This window comes from Bos grunniens, chromosome 18 (assembly GCF_055505025.1).
Source record: "Bos grunniens cultivar Pamir isolate PY7600 chromosome 18, Bosgru_T2T1.0, whole genome shotgun sequence".
NCBI classification, from domain to species: Eukaryota; Metazoa; Chordata; class Mammalia; order Artiodactyla; family Bovidae; genus Bos; species Bos grunniens.
Window position 1 is genome coordinate 60,984,305 of NC_141182.1, and position 7,076 is coordinate 60,991,380.

At 42.3% G+C, this 7,076-nt stretch overlaps 1 pseudogene; it reads right to left on the reverse strand.

The window, feature by feature from the left end:
- Window positions 1-866: 866 nt before the first annotated feature.
- Window positions 867-6,716, reverse strand: LOC147354531 (uncharacterized; annotated as a pseudogene).
- Between the last annotated feature and the right edge of the window lie 360 nt (window positions 6,717-7,076).

Genomic DNA, 7,076 nt, shown 5'->3' on the forward strand with positions numbered 1-7,076 from the left:
ATTCCCATCTCTTTCAGAATTTTCCACAGTTTATTGTGATCCACACAGTCAAAGGCTTTGGCATAGTCAATAAAGCAGAAATAGATGTTTTTCTGGAACTCTCTTGCTTTTTCCATGATCCAGCGGATGTTGGCAATTTGATCTCTGGTTCCTCTTCCTTTTCCACCGCCATTTTGTACTCCTGTTTTCTATTCTACCTACCTAACAGGAGGAAGCCTCAGTAACTGTAACCAGAGATCTGCTTACAACTATGGATTGCTCTCTACAGTAATTCTCCTTCAGAAAAATTTAGAAAAGAGGATTGATGAAATACTTTCTAGTATGCAGTCTCTGATATATATTTCAATTTGATTTTTGATTACTTTTCTACATATTTGTTACAACATTTCCACAGGTTTCTTGTATAAACTCTTGTTTTTTGATGTATGTTTAGGGCAAACCTCTTCCATCACTTGTTCCGTCACTCTCCAGCGTGTGTTCTGAGATGTTTGGTGAGATGACCATGACTAAAGGCTTTGCCTGCAGCCATGAAATTAAAAGACGCTTACACCTTGGAAGGAAAGTTATGACCAACCTAGATAGCATATTCAAAAGCAGAGACATTACTTTGCCAACAAAGGTTCGTCTAGTCAAGGCTATGGTTTTTCCTGTGGTCATGTATGGATGTGAGTGTTGGACTGTGAAGAAGGCTGAGCGCCGAAGAATTGATGCTTTTGAACTGTGCTGTTGGAGAAGACTCTTGAGAGTCCCTTGGACTGCAAGGAGATGCAACCAGTCCATTCTGAAGGAGATCAGCCCTGGGATTTCTTTGGAAGGAATGGTACTAAAGCTGAAACTCCAGTACTTTGGCCACTTCATGCAAAGAGTTGACTCATTGGAAAAGACTCTGATGCTGGGAGGGATTGGGGGCAAGAGGAGAAGGGGACGCCAGAGGATGAGATGGCTGGATGGCATCACTGACTCGATTGACTTGAGTCTGAGTGAACTCCGGGATAAAGGCCTTTAGCCTTGCCATATTCCATACATTTAATACATCTCTCCCCCATATGAATTGGGTGATGTTGAGTAAGATTTGAACTTGTAATAAAGGTTTGCCACTTTCTTTACATTTGTATGGTTTCCCCCCAGTATGGATTCGAATATGTGCAGTTAGTGTTGAACTTCGAATAAAGGTTTGACCACTTTCTGTACAATGATAAGGTCTCTTGCCAGTATGAATTCGCTGATATTGAGTAAGATGTGAGCAACGGATAAAGGCTTTGTCACATTCTTTACATTTATAAGGTTTCTCTCCAGTATGCATTTGCTGATGTTGAGTAAGAATTGAGTTCTGATTAAAGGCTTTGCCACATGCTGTACATTTATAAGGTTTCTCTCCAGTATGAATCCGCTGATGTTGAGTAAGATGTGAGTGACAGATAAATGCTTTGCTACATTCTGTGCACTTGAAAGGTTTCCTTCCTGTATGAATTTTCCTATGTCTACTTAGATTGGATGAGTTATTAAAGACTTTCCCACATATCTTACACTTGTTTTCTTTCTGTGACTTCTGAATAGTCTGATGTTGAACCAGTTCTGAAGACTGATTAGAAATGTTATCATATTCACTACAATTATAAGTCTTCTCTCCAGTATGAGTACTCATATAGAGAAAGACCTGCTATCTGATAAAAGATATTTCTACATTTATTACTTTTTGAATCCCTGTGTGCAGATTCAGGTCCCTGATGTTTCATAAGTTTTGAGTCTCTTTCAACCTTATACCCAGTTTTATTGCCTGAATACCCTCTCACTCCATCATAAATACTCTTGCAATTATTGGGGCTGGAGCTCTTACTTAAGGGTTGACTCATTTCATTTTATTACATGTTGAAAGTTCTTCCACATTAACCATATAATGGGATGTATTGAACAATGATGGTTAGGTTATATCTCTCCCATTATTATCAACATTACACATTTTGGCATGGGCATAAAGTATCTGTTGGGGGAAGAATAATGACCCCCTGCTCATAGATCCCTCAAATTGATTATATTGTGAGTTTTCCCCCTCATTTTTAAATTTCTGGTGTTCAGATATGCTTGAATGTTTGTTTAATCTAAGCCTATATTGAATATTGTTTGAATGAGTATTTGTAGTAGACATTAGATTACCTTCTGGGCTTTCCACGTTTCCTTTCAGAGAACAGGTATGTTTCAAAAAAGGATGGAAATCTTTTCTTAAAAACTTACAGTTCTCATTAGATGTTGAAGACTGAAGTTGGTGTTCTCCCCAATTTGACTTGTATTGCTCATTTCTTTTTGCAGGAATGTTTGTCTTATGTATAACTCTCTCAGTCTCTTCGTGTCCATATAAACATCCTCTCTGTCTTTCTTATGCCCTCGTATGTTCCCAGTTGTTCATTAAATGTAAATTTCTGTGGTGAAATACTTTATATTTTCCTAGGTTTGCTTTTGGGAATACATCTTCTAACCCTGGATTCTTGGCATCAAATCCTGGGTGTCATGAGGAGACAAAGCTGAAAGATACCAAATACCAAGTTATTTTACCTACTATTCTTAGTGAATATCGTTAAAGATTTAGAGAAAAGTGATGAATCCTTTGCTTGTTTAAAAATAAAATAGAGACAGAAAGATCAAGATGCCAGAGGATCAGGCAGAGATAGTTCATCTCTCTCCACAAACACAACCAGAATACATCAGAAATGGAAGAATTTTCACAGAGCCCCCGGTGAACACAAGCTGTGGACAATGAAAAGATCAAGAAAGATTCTTGCTTTGACAGGTAGGACAGGAGAAAGAAGAAGGAAAAGGAACAGGAAGGGAAGTGGAGTGGGACCTGCAAACCCTGGGGGGATCTGAAGAGAGGAGAGGTCTCCACATCCAGGGAAGCTCCTCACTAGTGGGGGGAGCCCAGTTGAGACAGAAGGGGAGCCTCATTCTCTGTGGGAAGAGAACACACCAACAGTCTGTGGCAGCAAGACAGAGCGAGACCTGTACACAGTGTACTGACCCCTGCCCTGCCCACCCAGCCTGAGAGGGTGTCCACTGCTGCAGACAAGGGCTGGGTGCTGAAATGTGGCATCTGGAGAGCAGACCCAGGCAGAGGACTGCTGTGGTCCGTGAGGAGACATCCTGCAGGAAAGGCAGGGAGGGAGGAGCTCTATAAATGGGGATGTTGTGGCAGAAGGCTGAACCACAATACAGTATAGCTGCATTGCTGAGTGATGACGAAAGAAGAACCCCACCGTAGCCCCTCTCCCCCTGTGCTGGCCCCTGCCTCGCCAGCATCCAGGAAGGGCTCTCACTCAGGTGGGCTCTACTGAGCCCCAGCCACGGCCTCCCCCCATGGACCTCCTCCACCATCAGCAGACTCCTGTGCTCTGGATAGCCTCTGGAGCAGACACCTGTGAGTAGGGCACATGCACAGACGGAGCTGAAAGCACAGCTAGCCCCAGGGTTAAGGAAGAAAAGCTGAAATCTCTCCTCACAGCTGCACAAACAATGCTTTTATACCCACAACCGGTTTGTAACCTCAGCCCCTGAAGAGCATCTGAATGGAGAAGCAGGACCCCACCCATCCACCACGTCACAGCAGGTGTAGCTTTCGCAGCTGTAGACTTTGTGGGCTCGTACATGAGGGGATGGGGCCAGGCTGGAGTCTGAGCTGCCCCCACAGCACCACATTGGATCCAGCTCCATGATGAATGCGATCCTGGGTCCTGATTTCAATGGGTCTATGCTGGTGACCTGGTGAAAACAGCATCTGAGAGACATCGAGGCCATGTGCCGGGATACCCATGGTTAAGGTGGGGCCAGGAGCAGTGAAGACCAGGGTCACATGAGAGCTCACACAAGGCATGAAACATGACACACAGAACACTCCCCGAGGTGAACATCCCCAGAGGAGCAATACTTAGTGGCTTCTCTCCCAGTGCGTATGATCCAATCCCACCTGCCTCCACCATAGATCAGAAACAAAGTGAAGAAACAGATCTGGGGGCTCTATTCCACAAACCAGGGAGCAGACTCCACCCCTGACAGGGTAGTGACAAACAGAGAGCAATGGGAAACTCCCCTCAATGTCCAGGGCACAATAACAGCAATCACACCCCCTATCAAGGGGATAAGGACACAAGTGTGGACCAACCTCACACTCCAGGGGACAGACACCAGAAGGAAAAACTAGGAATCTGCAGCTTGAATAACACAGAACACAAACATAGAAAATTGCACAAAATGATTATACAAAGAAATATGCTGTAGACGAAGGAACAAGATAAAAGCCTACAGGAACCAATATATGAAGAGGCGATATTAGTCAGTATAATGATTAACTTTACCCTTCAATTCAGTTCAGTCGCTCTGCTGCTGCTGCTGCTAAGTCGCTTCAGTCGTGTCCAACTCTGTGCGACCCCATAGACGGCAGCCCACCAGCCTCCCCCGTCTCTGTTCAGTCATGTCCAACTCTTAGTGACCCCGTGGACTGCAGCATGCCAGGCTTCCCTGTCCATCGCCAACTCCCGGACCTTGCTCAAACGCATGTTCATTGATTCGGTGATGCCATCCAACCATCTCATCCTCTGTCATCCCCTTCTCCTCCTGCCTTCAGTCTCTCCCAGCATTACCGATTTTTCCAATGAGTCACTTCTTTGCATCTGGTGGCCAAAGTATTGGAGCTTCAGCTTCAGCATCAGTCCTTCCAATGAATATTCAGGACTGATGTCCTTTTGCATTGACTGGTTGCATCTGCTTGCAGTCGAAGGGACTCTTGAGAGTCTTCTCCAACAACACAATTTACAAGCATCAATTCTTTAGTGCTCAGCTTTCTTTATGGTTTAACTCTTACATTCATACATGACTACTGAAAAATACGTACCTTAAATATATGGACCTTTGTCAGTAATGTCTATGCTTTTTAATACACTGTCTAGGTTGGTCAAAGTTTTTCTTCCAAGGAGCTAGTATCTTTTCATTTCATGACTGCAGTCACCACTTGCAGTGATTCTGGAGCCCAGGAAAAGGAACTCTCTCACTGATTCCATTGTTTTGCCATCTATTTGCCAGGAAAAGATGGGATCAGAGGCCACGATCTTACTTTTTTGAATGGTGAGTTTTAAGCCAGCTTTTTCAGAGGCCAGGATCTTACTTTTTTGAATGGTGAGTTTTAAGCCAGTTTTTTCACTCTCGTCTTTCACCTTCATTAACAGGCTCTTCAGTTCCTCTTCACTTTCTGCCATAATGGCGGTGTCATCTACATATCTAAGCTTATTGATATTTCTCTTGGCAATCTTGATTCCAGCTTGTGCTGGCAACAAACATTTTGACAAACAGTAGGTGCCTAATGTTTCTTTAATCCACTTCTTCCCACCTCTGTTCTTATTTGAGCATATTCTATTGGATATTTGAATGTAAAAATCATAAATGATATTGACATACAACAAATCAGAAAGATAGGACATATAGGATAAAGGCAGGGGAAGCTGATAACAAACAAGATAACCTTAATAATGCAGCAGTACTTAAGACATGAGACTCTGAAAATATGGTGAGAACCTAGGGAAGTCTACCAATGCTGTGTGGAGTCCTAACTGCAAGGAAATCTAAAAGAGAGTTGAAATATATATACATATGACTGATTCTCTTTGATGTACAGCAGGACAACATTGTAAAACAGTTATATTCCAGTAAGAACTTTTTAAAAAAGATGGCTTCATATAATCTAAAAATCTTAAGAGTGAGAAACAACAATTAAAAATATAGTGGAGAATTTTCTAGGATCTCACGAGAATTTATTTAAAAACTCTTTGAGTTAACTGAATATATTAAAGTACTTTAGCATTGAAGAATTAGGGCAAATGCACTTAAGATATTTAACATGAGTTCATATAAAGAAAAGTGAAACTTGGAAGTAACTCTGAGATTTGCATTCTCCCATTTTAGGGAAAAGAAAGTGAAAGTGTTAGTCCCTCAGTCACATCCAACTGTTTGTGACCTCATGGACTGCAGACTTCCAGGCTCCTCTCTCCACGGAATTTTCCAAGGAAGAATATTGGAGTGGGTTGCCATTCCCTTCTCCAGGGGATATTCCCAGTGCAGGGATTAAAGCCAGGTCTCCTGCAATGCAGGCAAATTCTTTATCTCTGAGCCACCAGGGAAGCCCATTTTAGGGAGGTTTTGCTTTATACAGCAAAGAAGTGACTTGAGTCTAAAATTTGTCAAGTCATATCTGTAGCTTCCAGTGTTTTAGGAATTATAGATCAGAAAAACAAAAATCTGTCCCCAGTACTCCTAGAACCTTCGCAGTTTGTCTATAACCACACACTTCTGTCTAGAGGTAGAAACAAACTTTAAAAGGAGCATCATATTTACTCATAAATGTGCACAGTTTTATTAGGGCCCTCAAGAAATGAAACAGCAACCAATTCATGCAAGTTGTCATAATCCAAGAAGGGCATTTTAGTTCTCATTGTGAAAGAGAAAGGTGATCAACACGGAAAAATTCATGATGGTTTAACAGACAGAATAGGGCAGCTGACAGCTGTCTATGACAGCAACAGAAATAAATCCAGACTTCTCCAAAATGATTTCCAATGAAGGAGATCTTCCAAAACCACATTGCAAAGAATGACTTCCTCACTGACACTTGGACCTCTCACCTGAGTCATCGGCTCCATCCATTCACACATACCTGGGTATACGGCCACTGTCTTCATTGTCCTTATATTCCTGGGCTCCTTCATTTGCTCCAGAAAAGTGACAAGGTCCAGCTTAGAAACCACAAGGCCTGTTCATCAGAGAAAGGAATATATGTTTTGCTAGAGATTCTTTACTTTCCAATCTAGTATGTATCTAGGTGATGAGAGAATGTATGATAGAATGTTAAGACAGCCTAGAAAGTGATTTTCTCAAATACTTTATTGAAAGCACCTATACAATGGTAGGGAGAAGAAAATAGCAACACAATCCAGTATTCTTGCCAGGAGATTCCCACGGACAGGGGAGCCAGGTAGGCTAAAGTCCATGGGGTCGTGGAGAGTTGGACACAATGAGCTACTTCACTTTCACTTTTCATG